General features: G+C 44.2%; 1 pseudogene; it reads left to right on the top strand.

The window, feature by feature from the left end:
• The first annotated feature begins 24,593 nt into the window (after positions 1-24,593).
• On the top strand, positions 24,594-25,476 carry LOC101724486 (ribosome biogenesis protein NSA2 homolog; annotated as a pseudogene).
• The last annotated feature ends 2,333 nt before the right edge of the window (positions 25,477-27,809 follow it).

The following is a 27,809-nucleotide window of genomic DNA, read 5'->3' on the forward strand; positions in this document are numbered from 1 at the left end:
GCAGGTTTGGGGTCTGCAGAGAAAGCACAGGGGAGCTGAGGCTGAGGGACGTAAATCCAAATGGCAGTTGGTGTCAGACAGGGAAACTGAGGCCTTGGAGAGGAAGGGAGTACTGGCCACAGAGGTGCTTCCTGGCCTTGGGGCCCCACCTTCTCTCTCCTCCCTTGGATGCCACCTGAAGGAGAGACTGAGTCCAGCTCAGTAAAGGGCCGCTGCAGCTTTGCAGCCAGGCAGCTCCACGGCTTCAGGATTTGGAAAAGAGGGACTTGGGGTCATTATGGAGGGTCCTTCACCCCTAGGCAGGATGGACTTGGAGCCTCCAGCACCCAGGGCCAGGTGTGAGGATCTCCCTCATAACAGCAGGTTGCCAAGTGCCAGGACCTGAGGGTTCAACACAGGGGCCTTCCCTTCCAAGCGCCAGGATCCTGTTCCCAAAGCTGCTGCCCAAGGGTCACTCACATCCAGGTAATCCTTCGTCGCCGTGTCCAGCATCACCAGGTCAGTGAGGAATGTGCCAAGGAAGGGGATGGAGCCCTGTGCCGTCGGGGGGTGGAGATGATGAGCACCCAGCCCCACTCCCGCTTAGAGCATGGAAGTCCCCCTGAACCTGCACACACCCATCTCCTGCCCCTCTGGAACTCCAAACTAAGTCCTTCCAATTCTCTCCCTCCCATCTTCCTGCCGCGCTTCCTGTGACATGGAACGCCCCGAGTTACTTCCCTGGTGCTGATTTTCTTATTTCATACTGAGGACTGAAACTAGCGCCTTTGCACCATGCTACATCCCCAGCCTTTTTTATTGTTCACCCAGGGACAGGGATCTGCTGAGTCATTAAGTTGCCTAAACTGGGAGTGAACTTGCAATCCTTGTGCCTCTGCCTCCCAGAGTGCTGTGCTTGCAGGCACGTGCCACCCTGCCTGGCTTCCATGGGGATGACTGGTGTGTATCACATGATGGTGTGCCCGTCTCCAGCTCTAGCCCATATGTGCTGTGTGCAGCCCTTCCAGGGTCTTGCTCTGGCCTCTCTGATGGGTGCATCTCCAGCACAGCAGGGAAAGGCTGGAGGAGGAAGGTGCCCTGCTCTCTGGGTGTGGAATGTCCTGGAACGAAGGGAGGCTCCCCTGTCCTCTGACTCCTGGAACCTTCCCTACCGCCGGACACTCACCTTCTTCTGCTGCTGCCTCATCTGGGCTCTCTGGGGGTTGTTCTCCAGGGTGGCCTTCTTGGAGAGCCCCTCCTGCCAGGTTAGACAGGGATGTTGAGATTTTTCTCCCTTTATAAAACTGTCTCCCTGAGCTGAGACCCTGCACAGCTGGCTCCTGTCAGCTGGTACAGCCCTGTTACTACTCGACTATGCTTGGCCATTCACTCCCAGCTCCCATGGTGCCTTGGTTTGTCACCCTGGGTATGTGGCCTGGAAACCCTGAGCATGCTTCCCCATCTCAACATGCACCTGCCTCACAGCATCCCCTGAGGGCTCCATGTTCCATAATTATTGCTGAAATCATCACCACTCGGAGGAGCATCCAGGAGAAAGCACCTCAACTTTCGCTCCTTGCCACACTGTGCTGCCTGCACAAAGACTTTCCCAGAGCAGCATAAGGGAAGCTAGCTCCTCTCGCCCACTGGCAGTAAAAGCTCAGCTCCTTTCAGCCCATGTCCCAGCACCAGCCCTGACCACTGTCCTCTCCTCTGAGTTCTTGATGAGTGTCTGGAGACCCTGCCATGCCCATGCACAATGGAATAGAGCAGTGTGTTTCAGATAGCATGTTTGAGAAGCTCCTGCCTGTCCTGGACCCCCACAGTCTCAGCCCCACAGCTAGATGGGAGGCCATGCCCAACTTCGCCTCCTCCTATGAATCCCCCAAAGGAGTTCTTTTGACAGAGCCTCTGCTCAGCCACGGAGAATGTGACCTCCCAAGTTGTCAACTCTGAGTGATGAGGACATATTTCCTTGGGAAATGGGCTCTGAGATTGGATCAGTTAGGATCTACTATTGAATACATGCATCCCCAAGATAGTTCTAACATCCGTCAGGAGACAGTGTTGCTGCCAACTGGACACTGAAGTAGGAATCTGAAGACCCATGTGAGCAAAGGAGCAGAGGGGAGTGACAGCACACCCATGAATCAGTCCCAAGTCTACCCACTGGCACAGGAGCTGAGCTTCCCCTTGACCACCTGTCCCAATGGGATTTCTCCACTATAGTCAGGGTGTCCCCTTCTGTCAGAGGTTTAGTGAACATGGAAGAGGAACAGGTCCTGATTTCCTAAAATATTGTGGGCCAAGTTGCTGGAGTAAGGAAGCCTTACCACTTCCAGCCAACTGCATGGGGGAAGCCACTTTCCAGCAGGAGGGACCAGATGGCAGCCAGAGTCCTGCTGATTCTGCCAGCTCATACACCCTCCCTGGAGAGCCCAGCGACATCCCTTAAGCCTCATGTGCCCCCAGGCCTTCAGCTTAAAAAAAGACAGACAGCCAGTCCTCTGATTCCAGAAGATACAACTGGAATTTCTCAAGCTTCAAATGAGAAAAACAATCCCATCTGGCACAGAACCTTTTCCAATTTCACCCCTTTCTCTCTGTTTCAAACACTTTCACCCCAGATCTGAGCCTCAAAATTACCTTCATGAGCAGATTCCTGCTCTCTGTGTGTCCTTGGCAAACAACTTATTGACATTTTTGAAGCTTTTCCTGTTTGAGAGGGGAAAGAGTGAGGAGGAATTGCAGAATAATAGGAGGTATGTGAGTTCAAATTCATTTTGAGAACCCAGAGGACAGAACCTGCCTGAATGAGTGATTCTAGCTGGGTTCATCTAAAATATATGCGAGCCCCAGGACTGGGATGGGACCTTTCCTTTGACCCTCTGGGTCCCCTCCCCATTTCCACTGATCATCTGTTTTTTCAGGTTTGGCAGTTATGGTTTCAGCTGGGCAAACAGTCCTGTTGCTGTCTAGTGCTCACTTGAAAGAGCCTTGTGTACAACTGTGCCTGGCAGTTAAGTAACTCTTATGGCTTGTGTCTATTTGTCCCCTCAGAGCCCCGTGTGGGGGCAAGTCATGCTTCTGAGAGGTGGCTGGATCCAGAGGGTGTGATGCTGGGATCAATGGAGTGTGCTTACTAAATGAGTCCATTCATTGGTTTGTCATAATTCAGGGTGTGCATAAGGCCAAGGCCCACTCTGGCTGTGGGCGTGACCCGCCTGAATGGTGTGCATCCTGGACAGAATGTAAGGGACCAGAAGAGGGCTGCTGTTGTTGCTTGCTGCTGGCTGCATCCTCACTACTTTGCTGTTTTGCTTCCTTAGGCCTGCCTTACTCTGCCATCAACTGCTTCTCCTCTCCAACATTCCTCTGCCATTCTCCTTTCCTTGGAGCCAGACAACTTTAGACTGACTACAAACTGTGAGGAAATTAAACTTTTCCTCCTTTAACTTTGGATGTGGGGTATTTTGTCTCAGCAAAGAGAAAAGAAACTAAAACAGTAACCTGAGTCAGAAACCCAGGGAAGTGAGTGCAGGGAAGCTTAGGGATCCCACCTACAAGGTGATGGCTCCCCTCTGTGTCCCTGGCTTCCCAACCCCTCCCAGGGTCATGTAGGAGGCAGAGTCAGATCTATTACAATAGACGGACCCTTGTGTGCCCCAGTGTCACTATGGAGAAAGCCAGGCCCACCTAGATACCTCTCCCCAGGTGCTGTTCAGCCAATGGACTGGTGTGCTCTGCAGAGCAGAGATGATGGCATGCAGTGAGGAGAAGTTCCTGAGCCTTAGGCACTCCTAGGGAGAGAAGGGAGGAAACCATTGCATGTAGGGGTGGGGCAGCTGGAGATCAGCCTGTTCCAGTTTCAGCTACCTCAGCTGCCTTTCCCCTCCTGGGTGAGATGATGCCCAGGGAGCCATGGGAGGGACTAACTGGGCCCAAATGACAGCACTCTCAGGGAGGAAGATTTTTTATTTCATTTTTATTTCTTTTTAGTTCTTTTATTGGTACATTTTAGGTATACAATTCATTTACATTTACCATTGGGTGCTTGTACCTGTACATGATGCATCTTGGTTCTTATTTTTTCCCCCATTCCCTGTGCTCCCTTCACCCCCTCCACCCTTCCCTATTTACATAGATGTTGTTTCCTTTTTTTTTTCTTTTCTCATAGTTTTTCCTTTCCCTCTTTTCCTTTCCTCTTCCCCTCCCTTCACTCCTTTGTCTTTGCACCTTTTTTCCTATTTCAAATTGTCAATTATTCATTTTAATCATTTTAACCCTTGTTTACACTTTCAGTTTCTCACACTAGAGAAACTATTTGGTATTTACACACGTGTGTCCTATTTATTTCACTTAAGAGGATGGCCTCTATATGCATCCATTTAGCTATAAATGTCTCTAGTTTCTCATTCTTTATGGCTGAGTAGTACTCCATTTTATTAAAAAAACCCACATCTTCTTTATCCAGTTCCCAGTTGATGGGCATTTGGGCTGCTTCCAAACTTTAGCTATTACAAACTGTGCTGCTATGAACATGGGTGCACATATATCACTGTGGTAAGATTCTTTTAATTCTTTTGGGAAGATACCCAGCAGGGGAATAACTGGGTCAAATGGGATTTCCAGTCCTAGTTCTTTGAGGTATCTCCATACTGATTTCCACAGTGATTGCACCAGTCTACACTCCCACCAGCAGTGGAGAAGGGTTTCTTTCTCCCCACAACCCCACCAGCATTTGTTATTGGATGATTTCTTGATAGCAGCCATTCTTTGTGGTGTGAGGTGGAATCTCAGTGTTGTTTTCATCTGCATCTCTCGAATGACCAGTGATGTTGAACATTTTTTCATATATTTGTTTGCTGCTTTTACTTCTTTGTCTGAGAAATGTCTGTTCATTTCAGATGCCCATTTTTGAATTGGGTCTTTGAATTTGGGGGGTCTGAATTTTTTCAATTCTTTATATATTCTAGATAGTAGTCCTTTGTCTGAGTTACAGCTGGTAAAAAATTTTTCCCATATTGTAGGTTGTCTGTTAGCTCTGTTGGTGGTTTCTTTTGCAGTGTAGAAGGTTTTTAATAAGATGAGATCCCAGTTGTTGATTCTTTCTGCTAGTTCTCGTGCTGCTGAGGTTTTGTTCATGAAGTCTTTTCCTATGCCAGTGTCTTCCAGAGTTCTACCTAACTTATCTTCCAGCAAGTTTAATGTTTCTGTCTTAATATTTAGATCTTTAATCCACTTTGACCTTAGTTTAGTGCATGGTGATAGGTATGGGTCTAGTTTTAATCTTTGGCAGGTTGAAATCCAGTTTTTCCAACACCATTTATTAAATAGGCTATCTTTCAGGGAGGAAGATTTTAGTTAAACTCTAAAAAGCTTAGATCACATGACAGCACCCACCACACCACATGACCTATGAGTCTAGGTCAGTGTCCCCATGACAACGAGGCACTAGGGATCATGCAACATCTTAGAAAAAAGCCTACAGTCCCAAGAGCTGATGGAGGAAAAGAGGCAGATTGTAGATGTCCAGAGGAAATTGCCAGCACCCTCTTACCACTTAGCTTGGCCACCTGGATCCAGCCCTCGTGCTGGGACCCCCAAAGCAGGAGGTGATCATACAGTTGGCCACATGATTAAAATGTGTGATGGTGCCCCGAATGGTGGGTGCCAGATGTTCTTTGCCCTTTTTGTTTCTCTGGGTCCAGATGGAGCCCAGGCAGTCCCAGGGCACCACATTCTTGAACAGCTCCTGTGGAGGAAGACAGCATCACATGGGAAGAACCCACCCAGATAGTCGATGGCTTCAGCCATCCACAGGCAGATGGCTGTGGCCTCAGCTGGAGATCAGGAAGCTGCAGATATGGACAGAGATTTCTGCAAATAGCTGGTTTTTCTCCACTGTCCACTAGTAATGTCCAACTTATGACCTAGGACCTAGAACTGATGTGAAAATCAGTGGCATTTTCCCTGTGCCCATCCTCCCAAACCTCCAGCACTAGCAGACATCTCAGTCCTACTCATTCTGAGGTATTGTCTTCTTTCCAACCTCACCTGCCCTCTGCTCCTTTGCCCAGGTCAGTGGCACATTTCCTGGGACAGCTATGACTGGGGGCTCTGTGTGGGTGTCTGCTGTAGAACCCATGAATCTCAAATGCCTACAAAGTGATAAGGCTGGCCAGGTCTCCTGGGATGATGCAAGATGACACATGCTCCTGCCTGCACCTCAGTGCACACCCTCCTCTGCCAGTTGGTCTGAGTCCCCACCTTGTTTCCCAATTGTCCAATCTCAGTTGACATCACAGTCACTGTGTGAAGTTGGCATGTGAGTGCCCTGTCTGTACTGTCGACCTCTGCACAAGGACAGGAGTGGCTTGGGGCTGAGAGACAAGTTTAGGTGATGCAGTTGGTAGAAGAAGGAACTTTGATCTGGTAATCTGGGAATGTCAGGACTGAGGAGATCAGTGGGAGAAGGATGAGTGGCCCCTGCCCCACCCCCACAGAGCTCAGCTGCTCACAGCATCCATCAAGGTCAGCTGCTCTGCCAGCAGCTTGGGAGAGAAGGCTAAGAGCATCTTCTGCAAGGACCTGTCCTTGTCAGGGGTAGCAGAGAGGCAGGAGTGCTGTGGAGCTGGCTTCTGCTTCTCTCCTGTCTCCAGAGGAGGTTCTATCTCTGGTGCTGGCTCTGGCTGCAGAACAGGCCCATGGTGTTCTGAACATGGAGCAGGAGCTAGGAGGAGGAAAGCTCAGCAGTGTTAGTCACTTCCCAGTGACCTGTGGAGCATAGAAAAGACATGGCCATTTGGGGGATTCCAATGCCCAACCAAAAGCCATGAAAGCCTTCCGGACTTCTGTGGCCCTCACCATCTGTTTCAGCCTTGTGGGGCTCTAGTATTCCACTTGAACAAGGGGAAGGCACAAGGGAGGCTCCGTGTCTGCTCCAGGTGAGTTCACTTGCAAGCCAGCCTTTTTGATCTTGATTTGGGGAATGTCCGGTGGATGGTGCCATTCGGACCAGGTTTCCAAAATGGGAGAGGTGGGGCTGGGGAGAGATGAGTGAGCAGCAGAATCAGAGGCCCGGGCTTTTCTTCCACCCTGCCTCCCTGAGACAGCGTCGTGTCTTGTGCTGTCCTCTGTCCCTCTGTGTAAAGGAAAGCTGACCCCACCCCAAGCCCTCTGTGACTGTCCTAGCATTGGCTGACTTTGTCCCACTAGGCTAATGCTAACAGGGGTTTCCACTTCACACTGATGTTCGTTTCTGAGCAAGGCAGGCACAAAAGCAAAGTAGTCCACAACAATCTGTACCCTAGCAGTCCGCAATGTTTGCTGTACTTCCAGCCATGAAGTGGGGGCGCGGGGGGGGGGGGTACAGAGCTCTGACACCTCACAGCCTGCCCCTGTCCAAGCAGGCCCCTCACATACCCTGAGCGCAAGGGGAAGCACTGCCCATGAGAGGTCAAGGCTGGCGCTGATGGCCAGCACGGGCACTGGGCTGCCTCTCTTACTTGTGGGTTCCTCCTGAACATTAGCTGGAAACATCTGCAGCAAGAGCTGAGCCAAGGTCGGAAAAGGCTTGGACTGTGGTTCTTTCTGTGGCTAGACCTTCAGAAAGTGGGAAAAAGGCAACAGCTCATCCTCCCCTCTTCACTGTCTCCCTCCAAGGGGTCAGGATGGGAGACAGCTTCAGAAGTGTGCCCAGCTTTGTTGGGTTCTAATACCAAGGAAGTGAGGTCACATCCTCAAAGTTCTGCTACAGTTAGGGTGAGGAAGTGGCTTAGGATGAAGGGGCAAGGTGCAGTTTGGGTTGCAGTTTTTGTTGGGATTTTGTTGAGGTTTAGGATTAGATTTAGGGTTATATTATGGCTGAGAGTGAGAGATTCAGTGTTAGAAATTAGGCCTGCAGTTTACATTTTTGTTTATTTCTATTGTGCAGTTCACAATCATTTGAAGAGTGGCTACATGTACATAATAGAACTTGAAGGGCCAGGATTTAGCTCAGTGGCACCATGCCTGCCTCACAAGCACAAGGTCCTGAGTTCAATCCCTGGTACCAAAAGAAAGAAAAACAAAAAAAAAACAACTCATAGTACAGCTTATATATATTACCAGTTTTAGATTTATATAAAATTAAGATGGCAAACAAATTCTTCTATTTCCTGTTATTAATGTCATACATTAGTCTAGTACATCCTGTACAAGTAGTAAGCAAATATTGATGTATAATTACTAACTAAAATCCACCTTCACCCCTTGCTTTCCACAAAAAACTGCAGTCCCATCTGGGCTGCCACATTGCATTTCATTGTTACATCCCTCAGATGCCTCTTGACTGATATGTTCACAATTTTTCCTTTTTTCATTTTGTATGAACTGACAGTTTTGAGGATGACTGATTTGATATCTTATAGAATGTCCCTAAATTTAAGTTTTCCTGATGTTTCCTTCCTGATTAGATGACAGTTACATGTTTGGGTGTGTGGCTTTCCTCAGGTGTTCCATGTTCCTAACTGCACCCTCATCCTGGGTTCTCCAGTGCACCTTTGGTTTAACTCCCACAGCTTCATGCACTGCCCTCTCAGGGACACCCAGCCTGGCCTGCCAGACCTTCTTTTGAAATTTGGGTGGAAGCCTTCCTGACTCAACTCTTGCATTCTGCATACCTGTGAAAACAGCACCCTGTAGATGACACAAAGTTCTACCACTGGCTCCAAGCAGTACTTAGGCCTTTTTGCATCATGGCTGCAGAAGCTTCCATGTGCCTGGATGGCTGAGCACTGTGAACTGAATGAATCCCAGGGAACCCACTGAGGTGGCCCTTCTCAAGCAGGGTGCCCTGGGGCTCTCCTCTCAAAACAAAGTCTTTCCCTTTTGCAACTGTGAGCCTTGGAAAGGTTGGGGCTTGTGGGTTCCTTATATGTCTTCAAGGCATCTTTTCCATTGTCCTATTGTAAAGTACTTGGATTCTTTTTAATGCTAATCTTTGATCAACCAGGCTGTCCATTGCTCCATCTTTACATGCCTTTCTTTTTGGGGGAAACTGAAAAAGTTTTAAAATAGGATTTTGCTCCTCATTTTCAGCACAAACTTGGCTAAAAGTAGCAAGCAGCATCCATGCTACAGCCTGATATTTAGGCAACCTTGATATTTTCTCCATCAGATGAATGATTCTTCCACCTTTAATATCAGTCTCACACAAATCTCAGGACATGAACACAATATAGTCAAATTTTCTGCTGGAGCACAACACACATGGCCTGGATCCAACTGCCACTGGCATCCTTTTGCTCAACTGAAACCTCCTAAGTCTGGCCTTTCTCATCTGCAATCTATCTGCACTCTGGTCTTCTGAGTTGTGACCAGAATCTTCCATCAAGCTCAGATTGTAGCATTCTAGGACTGCTTCTCCAGCTGGCATCTCCAAACCTTTCCAAACTGCTGTTAACCACTTCTACAGGCCTCTGAACCACCTGGTGAGGTACAGTCGCTGCAGTGACCAGACTTCTGGTACCAACATCTGTATCACTCACTTTCTTGTCCCTGAACACAATACTCAACACTACACATTAAGGGAAGAGAGGTTTGTTTCAGCTCACATTTCAGTTCATAGTTACCTAGTTCCAGGATGGCAGGATGGCATGTCAGAGGTGCACATTGATAGAAATGCTGCTTGCCTGGTGGTGGCCAGGAGGCACATGGTAAAGTGTGGGCCAGGAAGCAAGATCCCACCCTCCCAGGTCACACCTGTGTTGACCCACCTCTTCTAACCAGGCCCACATCCTGACACCAAGCCTGGCGTAGCACCCCCATCACCCAGTCACCCTCTGTAAGGCCTCACCTCTGGGTGCAAGGTGCTTTGAGGGTGACATCCAGATAGAACCCATAACCTGTAGTTTCCATAAAAGGATGCAATTTCTGATAAGTGATCTAGAATTGTTATAAGAAATCTATGAAATATTTAGAGCATAAAACCTTACAATTTATTTAAGACAATTTTATTTTCAGTAATGTACATTATGATGCACAGAATGGGAGTTTAGGACTGATGATGAGTCTTTATTTTAATGTTTTGCTCCAATACTCTGTTTTGTTTGCAGTATTAGTTTGGTCCTTGAAGTATTGATAACTATGGAATGAGTGCACAAATGGGTTTCTGAACTGTGTTTCTTTCCTCATTTCTCTTTTGGTTACTTGTACCTGCATCAACAGTAGATATGAATTTCACATAAGCATTTAATAGTGATAATCAAGAAGTGTGGATATCAAGGCTATTTCTTTTTTTTTTTTTTTTTTTTTTTTTTTTTGGTACTGGGGATTGAACTTGGGACCTTGTGCTTGCGAGGCAGGTGCCCGAACCACTGAGCTAAATCCCTGGCTCAACTTAGGTGATCTCAGACTGAATCAGGTGTGGATGTCAAGGATGTGTATAAGTGACATGTGTTTCACACCTAAACGTTTGAATTAGAAATGCAACAAAGAATGGAAGCTGGGAATGTATTGGGTGAGGATTTAGGCAACTTATTGTCTTAGGAAGAGGATGAGATGTGTACATTTATGCACAGGGACAGTTGGAACCCTGTAACAGACACGTTTTGTCATGCACAGTTGTAGGAACATCCCAGCTTATTTTGGGAGAACACCTCCACCTTCAACCCAAGACCTCCAACCTGTACTTTCAGGAGTGGAGTTTTTTGGATTAAACCAAATAAGAACAGTCATTTCCATGGTTATACAGGTTGGTTATGAATAAATCATTTACAAAAGGCCAACCAGAACAAATGTGAAGAATGTTATTTGAAATGATGGAAATGCGAGTTTTCTCATCTTGGGAAATCATCTGAGAGCTGCTACGGCCTGAGGGAAGCCTGGAATAGATAAGAGAAGGTATGCCTAAGAACCCAGAAGTGGAGCCAGGTCTGAGGAAAGAGAACAACACAGTGACTGGTGGAAGTTTTTTAATCCTTCCTGAAGTCAGATGTCAGAAATGAACAAACAAAACAGCTTTTTGTTACTTAAGGCTTTCAAATTTATTTATTATTTTTAGCCTGAAATATTGTTAAATGATATAGGTCCCAAGTTCAGCCATAACAGAAGAATGAGTTATGGGTGACATTATTAAAAAATCACTTTAAATTTTATTCCACTTGAAAAGGATGCATATGCTTCTGTTGGGCTGGGAGAGCCCAATGCCTGTTGTGCCTATGAGGAAGAAAAGGAGCAAGCTAAAGTGGACTAAGGCTGAATAACCTCTGCTAGGACACTTGCTATGGCTGCAGAGAAAGGCTGAGGCAACCGATCAACACAGGTATGAATGGCCAAAGACTTTTGCCATGGAGATGACCAGGCCCTGAGCAGACAGCAAGCAATATTGTCAGTGTCTTGAGATCAGCAAAGCAGCACAGGTCTTGGGGCAGAAGGACTGAAGCTTGAAGACTAAGACAGCCCTACACACAAGTGAGGTCACAATGGACTGCACTTGCTAGCTGTGGAAGAAATCCCACAAGGACAGGACATGACTGGGCACTGTGTGGTGGATGAGCAGCAGGGGAGTCAGGCCCTTCCAGAGACTGATTGAGCCTTTCTAGACCTCATGGAAGGATCAGGGCCCCATGGGTCTTGCCAGGTCAGGAGCTCTAGTGTGGCTCAGGTGGGCCCACACCCTCAGGCTGAGGTGGGCACAGGTCCAGCCGGGAAGCTTCAGGGGCCTTGTTGAGAGCATCGGACACAGGCAGCCCCACTCCTGCACCCACACACCCTACTGTTTTTGACCACACACCTGGGGCAGGGGCCTAGACCCATCCAGGACTCACCAGGGGCTGCCCCATCATGTCTCCAGAACCTCCCCAAGAGCCAAGGTTGGACCTGCCCCGAGAGGTGTCACTCATGTGCCATGCAGGTGTCAAGGGCAGGACCTCAAGGGGAGTGACTTGGTCACTGAGACACGATACCGGACACAAACAAGTTAAATGAGGAGAGGTTTATCTCGGCTCGCACTTTGTAGAGGTTTCAGTCCGTATTCAGCAGCTCGCAGGCAGCGCAGCATGGCAGAGGGGCCTGGCAGACAGAAAGCAGAGTCCAGGGAGCAGAGGGAGTGAGATGAAGGCTTCCAGGCCCTGAACCAGGTGATTTCTCTCAGCCCAGATCCCACCTCCTGACAACCCAGGTGTACCACGCCCATGAGGCAATCACCTCCCAGAGGCGGCTTGTGAGTGCAAGTGGCTCTGGGGACAGGTAGCTATAAACTATCCCCGAGGGAGAGGCACGCAAGGGCCACCTGGGGGCAGGAGGAGGGGCGCACATTCCTGCAGGTCAGCTTTCCAAACTGGAGCTCTCTCTTCCTGGGACTGGAGCAGGTGGGGCATGCAGTGACACCGAGTGGCCACCGGAGGGGAGCAGAGCCCTGTGCTGAGATCACATGCTGAGGTTGCCAGAGGCCCCAGCTCTGCCAGTATTGTATGAGGATGGGTAGCATAAAGAGAATATGTTCGTATATTCAGGCTTATTTCTACCACCTTATTCTGTCTTCCTCTCTGTCTTGCTCACTCTAAGCAGGCTTGAACCTTTTCGTTATTTCTTCAGAAGTAATTTACCTCAATTTTTCTTTTTCCCAGAGAGAGAGGAGAGAGAGAGAGAGAAAGAGTGTGTAGGTCTTGCTCAGTAGCCCAGATTGGTCTTGAAATTATAGCGGTCCTCTTGCCTCAGAGTCCGAGATCAGAGATTACTGGCAAGCACCACCATGCCTGACTTTTCCTTTTCTCTTGCAGTTAGGAGTGATGTATCCGGTTTCTGGTTTTTCCATAGTGACCCTAGAAATCACACCCTGAACTTTTGGTTGTTAAATTCAGGTCTTTAAATTTCTTGGTTAACTTTTGTTTGGAAGAGGTTTAGCTTCCAGGAAAACTGAGAGAATGCTGCCCTGGCACAGTTCAGAGTGAGGGTGGGGACCTAGGCCCCCCAGCGGGTGGAGCATCTCCATCAACCACTCTGGGGACTCCTCTGTGTAGGAGGACCCTGTCCTTTCCTGGTTATCTGTTGGTTTGTTCCTGGGGCCATCACGATGCCCTGCTGGGATCCTTGCTCAGAGGGCTCTGCTGGGTGCCCGAGCTCCGCATTGGCACAGGCGGGTCTCAAGTGAGCTGTTCGCGGCCCTGGCGCTCTGCCTTCCTGTGGCCCAGGGCCTTCTGCGTCCTGCGACAGGCACTTTCTTCCTCATCCCGAAGAACTCTCGGGGACCCTGGCTGCACTGACCTGGACAGTGAATTCAGGGAAGCGCTGGTCCCGGCTTCCTCCCTTCTTGGTCGCCCACGCTCCGAGCCGCTCTCCTGGTCCTCTACGTGGCAATGTCCCCGCTGTCCTGGTCCGGGAGGAGGACTGTAGGGGGGCCGCCTCTGCTGGGCTTCTGCGCCCCAGAAGCTCCGCGCTCCCCTGGGTGCCTATGAGGAGAGCACGCAGCAAGCCTGCGCGGCCAGCAGGGGGCACCTGAGCCCGCGTGGTGACCGCGGTCCCTGAGGTGTGGGGTCCGAGGCTGCGTGGGTGGTTCCAGCCCGGCCTAGCCAGGCCCCAGGAGATGCCGGGTCCCGCCTGCGGAGGAGGACGTTTCGGACACGCGACCATGCCAGTGTGGACACTGGCGAGCCCAGAGCTGGGGCTCCTGTAGCACAGAAGCTGCATCCAATTTGAGCCCAGAGCCAGGCCCAGGAGGACGCAGTGGCGCCAGGAACCACCAGGGGGCGCACGAGCCACGCCGTTTACCTGTGACACCAGAAACACAGACAAGATAAATAATGAATAAATTGGGCTTCATCAAAACTAAAAGCCTGTGTGCATCAAAGGACACAATCAGGACAAATTGAGAGAAAAATAATTTTAAAAATTAAATCATATATCTGATAAATACCCAGAATATCTAGACTTCCTATAGCTCAGTAACAAAACAACTTAATTTAAAAACAGTCAGGGCCAGGGATTTAACTAAATGGCACCGTGCCTGCCTTGCAAGTGCAAGATCTTGAGTTTGATCCCTGGTACTAGAAATAAAAGAATTTTAAAAAATGGTCAAAGAACTTGACTAGATATTTCTCCAAAAAAGATACACAAGTGGCTAGTAAATACATGAAAAATGATCAATATCATTGATCATTAAGAAATAGAATTCAAGCAGTGAAATAATACTTCATACTCACTTGGATGGCTACTGTTTAAAAAAACATGAAATTAATAAGTGCTGATGAGAATGTGAAGAAATTGGAACTTCTGTGTTTTGTTGATAGGAATGTAAAAATGGTTCAGTTTCTATAGAAGACAATGTGACATTTCACAAAAAAACTAAGCATTGAATTACTGTATGATTGAATAATTCTATTTTTTGCCCATATACCCTAAAGAATTGATAATAGGAAGCAGAAGAGGTGTTTCTACACCAGTGTTCACAGCAACTTTGTCCACAGAAGCCAAATGGTGAATTCATGTCCATCAACAGATGAATAGATAATTAAGATTAGCAAATACGCACAATAAAATGTTATTCAGCTTTAAAGTGCCTTACATGTGACAGCATGGATATATCTTGAATATATTATGCTAAGTAAAATAAGCTAGACACAAAAGGACAAACACTGTACAATTCCACTTATACTAGGTGTCTAGAATAGTCAGATTCAGAGATAGAAAGCAGAGTGGTGGTTATCAAGAGTAAATGGCCAGGTGTGACGGTGCATGCCTGTAATCCCAGCACTCAGGAGGCTGAGGCAGGAGGATTGCTATAAGTTTGAAGCCAGCCTGAGCTACATAGTGAGTTCGAGGCCAGCTTGAACTAACAGTGAGACTCTGTCTAAAAAAAAAAAAAAAGAGATAAAGGGGACGAGGGATGGATAATTAGTGTTTCAATGAAAACAGATGATAAAAAAGTTCTTGTGATGGCTGATGGCTGTACAACAATGTGAATGTACATGATAAAATCAAATTGCATATTAACAGTGCTAAAGTGCTGAATTTTATATTATGTATATTTTTATTACAATAAAATTAATCTCATGAAATACATGCCATACTGTTCAATGGGAGTGAGTGTCAGGTAAAAGACCAAGACCAGACCAGGCCACAACAAGCCTTTATTAGGCTTTATTAGGAACAGATCTGCTGGGCTGTCTCTGAACAAAGGAGAGACAAAAGCAATATGGCTGGGGCAGGAAGAGTCTTTTATAGAGACTGGGGTGGGGTTTGTAGGGGCTGAGGTGGGGTTGAATGAGGTAGTGACTAGGGAATGGAGGAGCCCATGATGTCACTAGGTGGTAGGAGGTGAGCGAGTATTAGGTTACTTTCTAGGTGGGAACAGGGGCATACTGGGAAGAAGGGTTTATTCTTTGGTGGGAGCAACCATCTTGGCATGATGTCACACAGGGGAGGAGGCAAGGCACCATAGGAAGAGGGCAGCTACTATACATAATAGCTGCTGAGGTGGTGGGAGACCTATCAGTGAGGACCCCCAGAGCTTGCCAAATACCCAATAGCAGGATAGATTGGAAGAGAGCTCCCTGGGGGAGAAACCAGGACCAGGATCCATGGAGTCCTAGACCAGGCCAGGACACACAGTTAGCATACTTGGAGGATTTCAACCACTAGAGGGAAGCACATCAAAGTGTGGAGTACTCTGAAATGTGGGACCAGGGCAGAGGCCCTTCTTTTGCTTGGGTCTCAGGACAGCTTTTACCCTTAAGATAAAAATGTAGCCCGAGGATTTTATACCCATGAAACTTTAGACATGCAAGAGACTATAAGAATATTCTCCATGCTCTCAGAGACAGCCTGGGGATGGGTGGGGGAGACAGGAGGGAGAGGAGGGGAAGAGGAAGTAAAAAGGATCAAGATGCCATATATATACAGTTCCCCGCAATGACTGCATTGATTATATATTGCAAAAATGTGAAAAGTTAGACCTCACTGTCATTAAAAGCAGTATTTTTTGAAACATTACTCTGATATTTTGCCCGCTGGAATGTTAATAGCCTGATTATCTTCCTAAAGAATTACAATAACTAAATCCCCAGCCCAGGATTATATTCTTGATGTAATGAAGTTGTAACTATTTTTTAACTTTCTTGAACATTTTAACATACAGTTAGTAGTCTTAAAAATTCATGTTGTTGGGCCAGGTATTTAGCTCAGTGGTTCTGCTGCCTGCTGTACAAGTGCAAGGACCTCAGCTCAATCCCAGGTACCAAAAAAAATTCTTGTTGTTGTGAAAAAAGTTTAAAAAATAAAATCTACATTCAAATGATTAACAGACTGCACTAAATATTCCTATCAGACCTAATTAAAATAATATGAAAAATAGGATGGATGAAAATGTAAATGTTAGATCCCTTGAAAATGTTGAAATAGCATATTCAACATATTTTGGGGAGGCAAAAATGGAAAAAATATTGCTTGATAGAGTAAATAGACTGGTTTTCAGTTTTTGATTGCTATGGGGAAAAGGTGTTATTAAAGCTGACAAACCAACACAGTCACAAACATATTTGAAAGTATACAGAGTAATATCAATAAAGTTGACATAAGTCAATTTCATCATTGTTTAAAAGAGGCAATTTTTAGATACTTTCAAAAGAGATAAATATTAACATTATTATACAAATATATCTTCATGCAAATAAATACAAGAAATTAACTCCCTTCTATCAGTGTTGCAGCACAGTGAGACATATAAGGGGCAGATACTTTCAGAATTTAAGACAAGCCAGAGGCAGACAATGCATGTACTCATGAAAGGAATGTTTAAATATATTATTTGTATTCAAAAATTGCTTCTCATAACAAATCCTGGCATTAAGCCATAGCTTTCCAGATTAAGAGTCAGATTTTTATTCAAGAAATAATTGTTTCTAGTATCATTTCCAGGTAGAGGGTGAATAAAATTTTCAATTTTCCTTATTTTACCCTCAATGGCATTCATAGCACAGATGTTACAATGCATGATGCATAAAATAAAGTGGCCAAAGGAAATTGGTCAACTGGGAATTAGAGTTAAAGGTGATGTTAACTCGCAGGTGTGGACAAGTCCCATAAGGAATTCTATAAGATATTTTATATTTGTAGACCTGAGATATGAATTTAGCTCTTGGATTTCAAGGGTCTGATTTGAAAGGAAAAAAATATTAGGCAAATAAACTGAAGTTTCTGGACTTTAAAAAATTGAATAGTATAATATTTACACATATTTATGGGGTACAGTATGATAATCTAATATGTCTATTCAATGCATAATTATCAAATTATGATAATCAACATTTTTATCTCCCCAAGAATTTATCATTTCTGTGTTGGGTCCCTTTGGATCTTTTAATTATTTTGGAGTGTATCATGAATTACCATAGACTGTAGTTACCCTACTTTGCTATAGAACACCAGAGCTAATTCCCTCTATTTAGCTAGTGTGCTATCCATTACCTATCCTCGTTTCACTGCCTCCTCCTCCTTTCTTTTCCTTCTCCCCTAACCTTCCCATTCTCTAGTGGCCACTATTCTGCTCTCTTCATCTATGGAATAGAATTTTGTAGCTTCTACAAAAGAGTAAAAATATGCAGTATTTGACTTTCTGTGCTTGTCTTATTTACTTTACATGATGTCATCCAGTTCTATTCGTGTTTCTGCAAATGACAAGATTTCATTATTTTTATGGCTGAAAAAATATTCTATTGTGTATACATACCAAATTTTCTTACTCCATTTGAAATATTTCTGGAACATCTGGGAGAAATGTTCCTCTTAGCTCTTCCTAAAAGCATCTCAGTGTCCTTATGGCAAATACAGTCTTGCATTTCATAATGCTGTTTCATTAAGGTGTATTGATGACATGCTGCTAAAGCAAGATTCAATTAGGTAAAAATTGATTCCACAAAGACCAAGTGAAGCTGGTCTGGATTATAGTTCAAAAGTTAGGTAACACATCCTTGGGAAAATAATAAAGGAATATTTAAGTAATCCTCATAATTCAGGCTTCTCTCACTGAAATTTTACATAGTGTCCATGATCTCAAAGGTATCCTTGGCAGCCACTTAGAGTGGAAAACATCTTGACATCTCTTGGAAGCTTAAAATCCTGAGAACGACAGTCACACATTCTGGATAGGAGATCTCACTTCCAAAAGGTAGTGACCAACCACAACCATGAGACCAAGAGTAAGCCTAGTTCTCTAACACCTCCCACTTATGTCTCCTATGATGGCAAATTTTACGTGATAAGCTACAGCAGCAATTTAAACATTGAAAAATGTTTAGCTAGACATGACCAAATTCTCCCTGGGCACATGAAAATATATGAAGAAAGTCCCATAGAATATTTAATCTGAGTAATATACTTTATTTTTTGAAATTCCTATAGAGATTTGTTGCAAACTGCAAGATGGGCCTGAGTCTAGGTCTGAAACTCCTGAACAGTCCTTGATATGTGGTAGTCATTCAATAAAGATTTGTTGAATGAACTTGGTAGGTACCACTATTAAATGTAAGTCAATTAAATACCAACATTCCATGGATGGCAGGCTGAAAACACACCAAGGATTTTGCATACCATAGCCCTGGGGCATGTCTCAGGAATCTGGATACATTAGTTCATGAGGGAACCTGCCAAGGATTCAGGGTATCTTTCTCTTTCAGGGGATACACTGAAGATTCTGTGTACTGAAATCTTGTGGGTTACGGAAAGTTCTGTGTATCATATTTCTCATGACAGTCACGCTGAGGCTTCTGGGTATTGGAATATTTGTAAGAGTTACACTGAGGATTCTGGGTAACAGAGTCCTTGGGGATCATTCTGGGTAACTAGTCCTTGCACAGCACCCAGAGGATTCTGGGTCCTGTGGTTGGGGGCATGGGGGGGGGGCTTCTGGGTACTGCAGTCCCAGATGTGGAATTGTCTGGTATACTGGAAGGGGGGAGGCACAGTGATACTTAAGGCTACTGCAGTACAGGTGTGTGCATGCAGAGGATTTGGGGTACTGTGGTGGATTGAGGAATGGTCAACTTAAGTGGAATGCCCAGCTGAACTGAGTCAGTGTGGTTCTGGGTGTGGAAGACCCACCTGAGGATTGTTGCCAATGTCACAAAGGGAGAATAGGCCTGAAGATGCATGTTGTTGATTTTCCTAGAGAAGCTTGCTGCAGCTGGTTTTCCTGATAGAAACTTGGCTGTTCTCCTTGGAGAAGGAGCTGTGGTCCTCATTGTCACTGGGGATGGCTGCTGTTCTGTTCAGGGGAGCTCTGGTCTTCACCTTGATTGTCACTTCCTGGCTCCAGTGTGAATCCCTTAGCCTTCTGGCACAGATCCTTTACCCTGCCAGCACAGACTTTCTAAAATCCACCACTGACCTTTGGGGCTTCCCAGTGCAGATCCTTGATGTAGACGCATGGAGGACATTTCTGTGGGCTCTAGGCCTTTGGCTGGACTTCGCAGGCTCCAAGACTTGGCTGGATTCTTTGGGTCTCCAGCACACGGACAGATTTCTTGCACTCTTCTGCATTTGACTTTTTGGGTGAATATTATAAAATAATCCTACAAATTATGTGTGCCCTGTATTAAATCTATTCCTTTGCAAACCACTTACAACAAGTATTTTTGTCCTTCTGGGTGCCTTCCTGGTACAACAATCATGGGTGAAGTGGTGTCCTAGGGAAGTTACTGTGAACCATGATGGGTGGGGGTGACATGCTGAAGTTTCTGGGTACTGTAGTTCTGCGGTTGAGGCACACAGAATCTCTGGGAGAGAGCATCACATGGAGGATTATGGGGTACCAGGGTAGGGGATGTGCTAAGGCTTTGGCTGATGGTGGGGCATGCATAATCTTCTGGATAATGTAGTCTGTGGGTCACACCAAGGATTCTGGGTAGTGTAGTTCTATGATTGGTGCAGGAAAAGTCTTCTGGGTATTGTAGTCCTGGGTGTGGGCTGTAAGGCCAAGAATTCTGGGTACTGTAGTTGGGGGCGCACAGCAAGGGTTCTGAGTTGGATTATCACGTGCAAGATTCTGTGACCTCTGGTGGGCAATGGTGTGGAGTCAGCATCTGTTGTCACCCACCTCCTCCTATCAGTTGCCCTGGTGAGCTGGACTCCTGCATACCCCCTATCCAGTAGGACAAAAGGGCTGAGGCCAGGATGGATCAGAGCTGGCTACTACCATTACTGGCCCCCGGGTGCCCACCCTTGAGAGGTTCCTTCTCCCGTGACCTGCCCTGCTGTGTCCAATCCGGACGCACCCTGGCTGCACCCCTCCTCCTCCAGAACCCAGGCCCCGCCCATAGCACTAGAGCTCAAGGACAACCACAGCTGAGGTGCCCTGGCTCGGACCCCTCCCGTAACCCACCCTATTGTGCCCAATCTTGGTGCTCGTGGGCTATTCCCCTCCTCTTCCTGAACCCAGGCCCCGCCCCTCCCATGACCCCAACCCCGGACACCCAGGGCTGAAGAGCCTGACCAAACCCTTCCTCCTCCTGTAGCCAGGCTCCACCCCCTCCCACGACCTTACCAGCTGGACACCCTGCTCTCTGAATCTTTCCCACCTCCTGACTAAAGCACTGCAGTCAACCATGCTTCATGTCCAGCCGAGAAACTTCTAGAGGGGTTGCCATAGAGCACTGCTTCATCTCTCTCCTCAGCAGGCGAGGAGCCTCCTACCATGACCTCGGCCTCCTCCCCTGGGCAGGTTGAGGTGTGAGCACCTGCGGGCCTCAACAATCCCAGGCATCACCTTCCCGCCAAGCCTGCCCTAGGCGTATAGGTTTTGGAAGTAGGTATTGATGATCCTCTGGATTTCTGCTGGGTCTGTTGTAGTTTCACCCTTTTCATTCCTAATTGCATGGATTTGGGCCTTATAATTTCTTCCCTTGTATGAGCTTTGGGGTTTTCTTGCTCTTCTTTTTCTAGAAGCTTGAGGTTCAGCATCAGGTTGTTTAATTGGGCTCATTCTGTTTTCCTAATATGCGTATTCACTGCTATGAATTTCCCTCGTAAGACTGCTTTCATTGTGTCCCATAGATTCCAATATGTTGTATTGTTGTTGTCATTTAATTGAAGGAACTGTCTGATTTCTTCTTTAATTTCCTCTGTGACCCATTGGTTATTCAGAAGTGTGTTGTTCAATTTCCACGTGCTTATGAAATTTTTTGAGTTTCTTTTGCTATGGATCTCCAATTTCATCACACTATGGTCTGATAATATACAGGGGATAACTTCAATTCCTTTGCACTTACTTAAACATGTCCTATGTGTGAGTATGTGGTCTATTTTGGAGAATGACCCATGTGCAGCTGAGAAGAATGTGTATTCTGATTTTGTGGGTTGGAAGACTCTGTAAACATCTGTTAAGTTCATTTGTTCAAGAGTTCAATTGAGTTCTAGTATTTCATTACTTATTTTTAGTCTAGTTGATCTATCTATTTGTGACAGTGGGGTGTTGAGGTCCCCCACTACAATTGTATTAGTGCACATATGGCTTTTCATGTCCGTTAGTATTTGTTTTATATAGTTGGGTGCACTAGTGTTTGTTGCATAGATATTTATGATTGTCATCTCTTCCTCTTGGATTCTTCCCTTTACAAGGATGTAGTGTCCTTCTTCATCTCTCTTAATTAGTATTGGTTTGAAATCTACTTGATCTGCCAAGAGGATAGCTACTCCTGCTTTTTGGGGGGTTCCTGTCGCATGGAGTATTGTTTTCCACCCTTTAACTTTCAATCTATGAGTTTCCTTTTGAATTAAGTGTGTTTCTTGTATGCAGCATATTGTTGGATTTTGCTTCTTGACCCATTCTGCCAGTCTATTTCTTTTGATTGGTGAATTGAGACCATTAACATTGATGGTTATAACTGAAACGTATTGACTTGTCATTGCCATGACTTTTTCTTTTTGTTGGGTTCTCCCCCTTTCCATTTAATTTCTTGTCATGCCAGATGGGTTCATTCTGCTTTGCTTCATGGGCTTGTGATCCTCAACATCTGTTCCTACGCTATTGTGTAAAATTGTTTGGAGTGGTGGTTTGGTATTCACGAAGTTCCTAAGGTGCTCTTTGTCATGAAAGTATCTTATTTCTCCATCCATTTTGAAAGATAGTTTTGCAGGGTACATCAATCTGGGTTGGAGGCTGTTTTCTTTTAGGGCTTGGGATATGTCACTCCAAGCTCTTCTTGCCTTGATGGTTTGTGTTGAGAAGTCTGCTGTGATTCTGATGGGCTTTCCTTTGTATGTGATTTGTTTCTTTTCTCTGACTGCTTGGAGAACTTTGTTCTTCTGTTGTGTTTCTGGAATCTTAACAATTATATGCCTATGTGTAGATTTTTTTTGATCCAGGCTATTTGGAGTCCTATATGCCTCACTTATCTGTATGTCAAGCTCTTTTCCCCTGCTTGGGAAGTTTTCTGCCATTATTTCTGTGAAGAGATTTTTTTATGTCATATCCACTCTCTCCTGTTTCTTTATTGAGCCCAATCAGTCTTATGTTATTTTTTTTTGCATCATCTAGCAGCTGCTGGATTGATTTCTCATGTTCCCTTAGAATTTTGAAGCAATTTTTCTTTTCCTGGTCACTAATTGCAATCTTATCTTCTATATCTGAAATTCTGTCCTCACACTGGCTCATTCTGCTGTGTAGACTTTCAATGGAGTTTTTCATCTCCTGCAAATCTATTTGCATCTGTTTTATGGATTTCATTTGTTTCTTATGTTCAGATTCCATCATGTTCCTCAGCTCCTCTCTAGATTTATTAATCATGTCTTGCACTAAGGGCACAATTTCTCCTGTTATCTGAGAAATTATTTCTGATTTCATTTTTTCCAGATCCCCTTTTGTTGCCAGTTGAGTGGGTCCAGGTGGTTGAGTATCAGAGGGTTCCATCTCATTTCCCTTTGGGGTTGCTGTAGGTGATCTGGAAGTCTGGTTTTGAGACTTATTTACTTGTTTTCTCATTTCAACTGGGGTGGGGGGCTGTTAGCGCCTGCACAGATTACCTCCTCTGAGCTGGGTGAGATGGGACAGGGGCTGGGAGCAGCACTAGGGTTGGTGGCCCAAAAGCCCTTTCCTCTGGGCTGGGAGCAGCGGGAGGGATGATGACTGGAAAGCCCCTTCCTCTGGACCAGGAGCAGTGGGACAATGGCTCAGAAGGCCCTACCTCTGGGCCGGGAACAGTGGGACTCAGTAACTTGGTCTGGTGGTCTGATGTCCTCTGCTCCTTGGTAATGTGGAATCAGGTGGCTGCCTGTCTGCAGTGGGGTGATTTGTTGTCTTCCAATCTGTTTAATTTTTAACAATGACATTTACATTGTATGTAAAATGTGAAATATTTGACAAACACAAGTAATTATCTTTTTTTTTTTTTTTTTTTTTTGGTACTGGGGATTGAATTTGGGTCCTTGCACTTGCGCAGCAGGTGGTGAAACCACTGAACTAAATCCCCGGCCCACAAGTAATTATCTTAAAGCAAACTTTTGTTGAGAAAAAAATGGAAAACTTGTCAATATCTCAAAATTCCCTTTGCATACACTATAACAGTATTATTTAAATTTTTGAAGGTTTTTGGGGGGCTTTTGAACTTGAATCTTCATATTGACCTCAAGGAATTATTTATAATCACATTTTTATGTCACCAAAAGCAAACTATTTTGGGAAACAAGGATACCCATAAGTGAATCTACTTGGAAGACCATAAAGGGAACTTTATTAATGGTGGGCATTGAAAATGGAATAGCTCAGAAAATCTGGAAAGATCTAAGAATGGTAGGGAGAAATATTTATTTTGTATAATCATTTTAGAGTTGAATGAGTTAATATGTAAATATGGACTCTGCTTTTTCAAGAAATTAGGAAGAAGTACAGCATGGCTGGACAGTGCTTATTTAGACACACCTTAGTGTATAAGACAAAATTGCCTGTTTTTTATATAGACTTAGTAAGAAAGCTTTCCAATAGACTTTTATTAGATAATGTCTAATGAATAGAAACTTTTAAAAGTATTTCCATTTTTTAATTTTAATAAACCATAGGGAAAGTCTGTTACTAACTCACACCAAGTAGAATAACCAAGTAGAAGCTGTCAGACTCCTTAAGCCACTCTTGGTTAAGAAAGCAGTCTTGAGAACATTTTGGAAGAAGCTAATCCTGAAACTACTGTAGTCATGGCATGCAGACCACTACAGAGGTAAGAAATAGCTAGACCTGGGTCTTTACTTGCTATTTATTAAAAAGCATGATTTTCATTTTGTTATCAGGGACTCAAAGGCCATTCTTGCTATAAACTCTAACTTTTTAAACTAATGTCTAGGAAAATAAGGATAGATTTTGGTATAAACTCTAACATTTTTCCTGGGAATGGTGGCACACACCTGGAATTCCAGCACTCAGGGGGCTGAGGCAGGAGAAATGCTTTGAGTTTGAGGCCAGCCTCTGCTACATAGTAAGTGCAAAGCAAACCTGAACTACATAGTGAGACCCTGTCTCAAAAAAAAAAGAAAAGAAAAAAAACCCCAAACACTCTAACATTTTAAACTAATGTCTATCAAAAAATAGGCCCCTACTTTTCTTTCCTGTTTCCAGCTACATGGAGTCAGGTCATGTGTCAGAGAGACCCCAAAGTTGAAACTTTTCTTCCCTTGCCTGAAGCCACCCCCAGCGGCTCTGCAGCTGTCACCATGCCACAAAATGAATATATTGAATTACAACATAAATGTTATGGATATCATTTGGCTTACCATGAGAAAAAGAGAAAGAAGGAAAGTTCAGAGTCTCATGAATGTTCAAAGAAGGCAAAAAAATGATTGGCCTGAAGGCTAAGCTGTACCATAAACAGCACCATGCTGAGAAAATACAAATGAAGAAGACTATCAAGATGCATAAAAAGAGAAACACCAAACAAAAGAATGATGAAAAGACTCCTCAGGGAGCAGTAACTGCTTATCTGCTAGACAGAGAGGGACAGTGTCAGGCAAAAGTGCTTTCCAACATGATTAAACAGAAAAGAAAAGAAAAGAAAAGAAAAGAAAAGAAAAGGCACAAAAAAAAAGAAAGAAAAGGCAGGAAAATGGAAAGTCCCTCTGCCCAAAGTTCGTGCACAGGGAGAGACAGAAGTATTGAAAGTTATTTGAACTGGAAAGAGAAAAAAGAAGGCATGGAAGAGGATGGTTACTAAAGTCTGCTTTGTTGGAGATGGATTTACAAGAAAACCACCAAAATATGAAAGGTTCATTAGGCCAATGGGCTTATGTTTCAAGAAGACCCATGTAACACATCCTGAACAGAAAGCCACCTTTTGCCTGCCAATACTTCATGTGAAAAAAAATCCTTCATCACCACTATATACAACTTTGGGTGTTATTACCAAAGGTACAGTGATTGAAGTGAACATGAGTGAGTTGGGCCTTGTGACACAAGGAGGCAAGGTTATCTGGGGTAAATATGGCCAGGTAACCAGCAATCCTGAGAATGATGGATGCATCAGTGCAGTCTGACTGGTTTAAAAGATGTTTCATACAATACCTTCTTACACTTATTTAAGACTACAGACCAATGAGGAAAACCACCATTACTGTGAATACTACCACAGCTTTTATAACTGCAGTCATCAAGAGAATTATTTATTAAATTGTAAGAACATTAAAAAAATAGGACCCCGGTACAAATTTAGAAGCAGCCTTTATATTGACTATTGCTATATATCATTGTTTGAGAAGCTAAATAATTTAAAATAAAAGAATACCCAGACATTGGTATATTCATATTGTCTCAATGTTTAACTGACTCAGATTTTTTAAGAGCTTTTAGGATCTTAACAAACTCAAAAATTTTAATTATATGCCCTTTAATTTGTTTTTTTGAGACAAGGTTTCACAGTGTAATTCAGGCTGGCCTTGAACTGATTATGTAGCCCAGGGTGGCCTCAAACTCACAGCTCCTGCCTCAGCTTCCTGAGTGCTGGCATTACAGGCTTGTGCAACCACACCCAGCAATTAGTATCTTTAACTTTTGTGAAACTGAAACTCTTTCTAAAGTTAAAACATCTCAAATATAAATTTGATTAGCTAATGTAGGGAAAATTTACATTAGCAGTTGAGGACACCTTTGTTATATCTTTTAAAACTTTTCTTTTTTTCTTTTGAGACAGAGTCTCACTATGTAGCCCAGAGTGGCCTCGAAATCTTCCTGTCTCATCCTCCTGCATGCTGGGATTTCAGGAATGCTTCACCATACTTGACCTTTTAAAAACATTTTATAAAAGTCATGTGAACAAAGAGGTATTTAGGCTTATGTTTTTAAGTTATTGAGCAGTTTTTAAAAAAAGTAATCTGGTACCATCTCAACAATATATAAATACAAGTATACAAGTAAGCATAACATAATATATACATTTATGCCAACACACATAAAGCAATGATTTAAAGTTCTAATTTATCAGTTTTTAAAAGTTATATGTTTGTCATGTTTTTTATTAGTCTTATACAATATTTAATCTTAAAATTGCATATCTGAAGGTATGATTGAGGTTGTAAGCAGGTTGGAAATATATATATCAAAGGTGATTGCTTGCCTAATTAAACTGAATTGAATTTTTTGAAGATTTTATTCTTTGCCTTAATTTATTGTAGATCTTGGTCAATTTAAGACATTTTACTGCACTAAAATTTAGATATTGATGGTTAGAAATTTATGTCTTATCTAATATGAAAAATAATCCAGTTTAGAATCAGTAGTCCCCACAAAGAAAAACACAAAGGCAAAACATTTGTATCTTTGCCAATCTTATTTTAGTGAATTCTTTTATGGACAGCCCTCTGAAATCAGAGTGTGCTTTTATATACATATATATATATATATATATATATATATATATATAGTGTGTGTCACAATAAAATCACTCCTTTTAAATTACAGATAACTAAAACTTTACTAGGGAGCTGCAAAGTACCACAAGTATTTTCATTTTTGAGCAGTTTATAACAGAGCTTTTTAAACACATCAGCAGGTTTCTTTAATCTTTTTAAAATGTTTAAAGTTATTTTTGTGGACAAATGGCTCAAGAGCCTTGAGCTCTATATTGGCTCACAAAGAAACCTCAGAATGACTTGAAGCCCAAATGGCTTATATAATTTTAGATGGTACTGAATGAAACCCTGCTACTCATCCTACAATAAAAGTGGTTATAAGAAGAGAAAAATGTGCTGGGGATTTACCTCAGTGGTGCAAGCACAAAAGCAAATACAAGCATATCAAAGCAGACCAAAGCAAAGGAGTATTCTAAACCAAATGAAACCAAAACAAATATCTGGAAATGTTTGTTTGTTTGTTTTAACCTCTGAATCTCTTCTCACGCCTATCTCTTTGCACACCAAAAAGACCTGCACTAGGTCTGAGTGGCCTCAAATAGTGAAAGTCCTTGCCTCACCCAGTTGGCACTGCTGAATGACCTAAAAGAGATCCAAACTTGCAGAGAGTAGATCCTTGGAGCCCACTTCCAAGGGGAAACCAGGCAGAGCCCATCAGTTCTGAATAGGAGGGAATCTGGAATTTACAAGTTCACTAGATCAGAGCTCCCGAAACCGTTTTTTTTTTTTTTTTAACCAACAAAAGCATTTATAGGCAGCTGATGCAGCAGATGGGAAAGGGAGAATTTTCAGGGTTCAAAGGTGTCCCTGGTAGGTGCTGGAATGTCCCTGAAGTCTCAACAGCAGGTTGAGCTAGCCATTAGCAAGCGATCTCTTTCCCAAGTGATTGCTGGGATGCACAGCTCTCAGGAGCAGGGACTAAAGTCCCTTCATGGTCACCCAAAGTGTTACCATCCCCTTAGGCTCATAGG

Source organism: Heterocephalus glaber, unplaced genomic scaffold (genome assembly GCF_053883595.1).
Source record: "Heterocephalus glaber isolate CG9 unplaced genomic scaffold, H.glaber_assembly_v1.0 deba00000281, whole genome shotgun sequence".
Classification (NCBI taxonomy): domain Eukaryota; kingdom Metazoa; phylum Chordata; class Mammalia; order Rodentia; family Bathyergidae; genus Heterocephalus; species Heterocephalus glaber.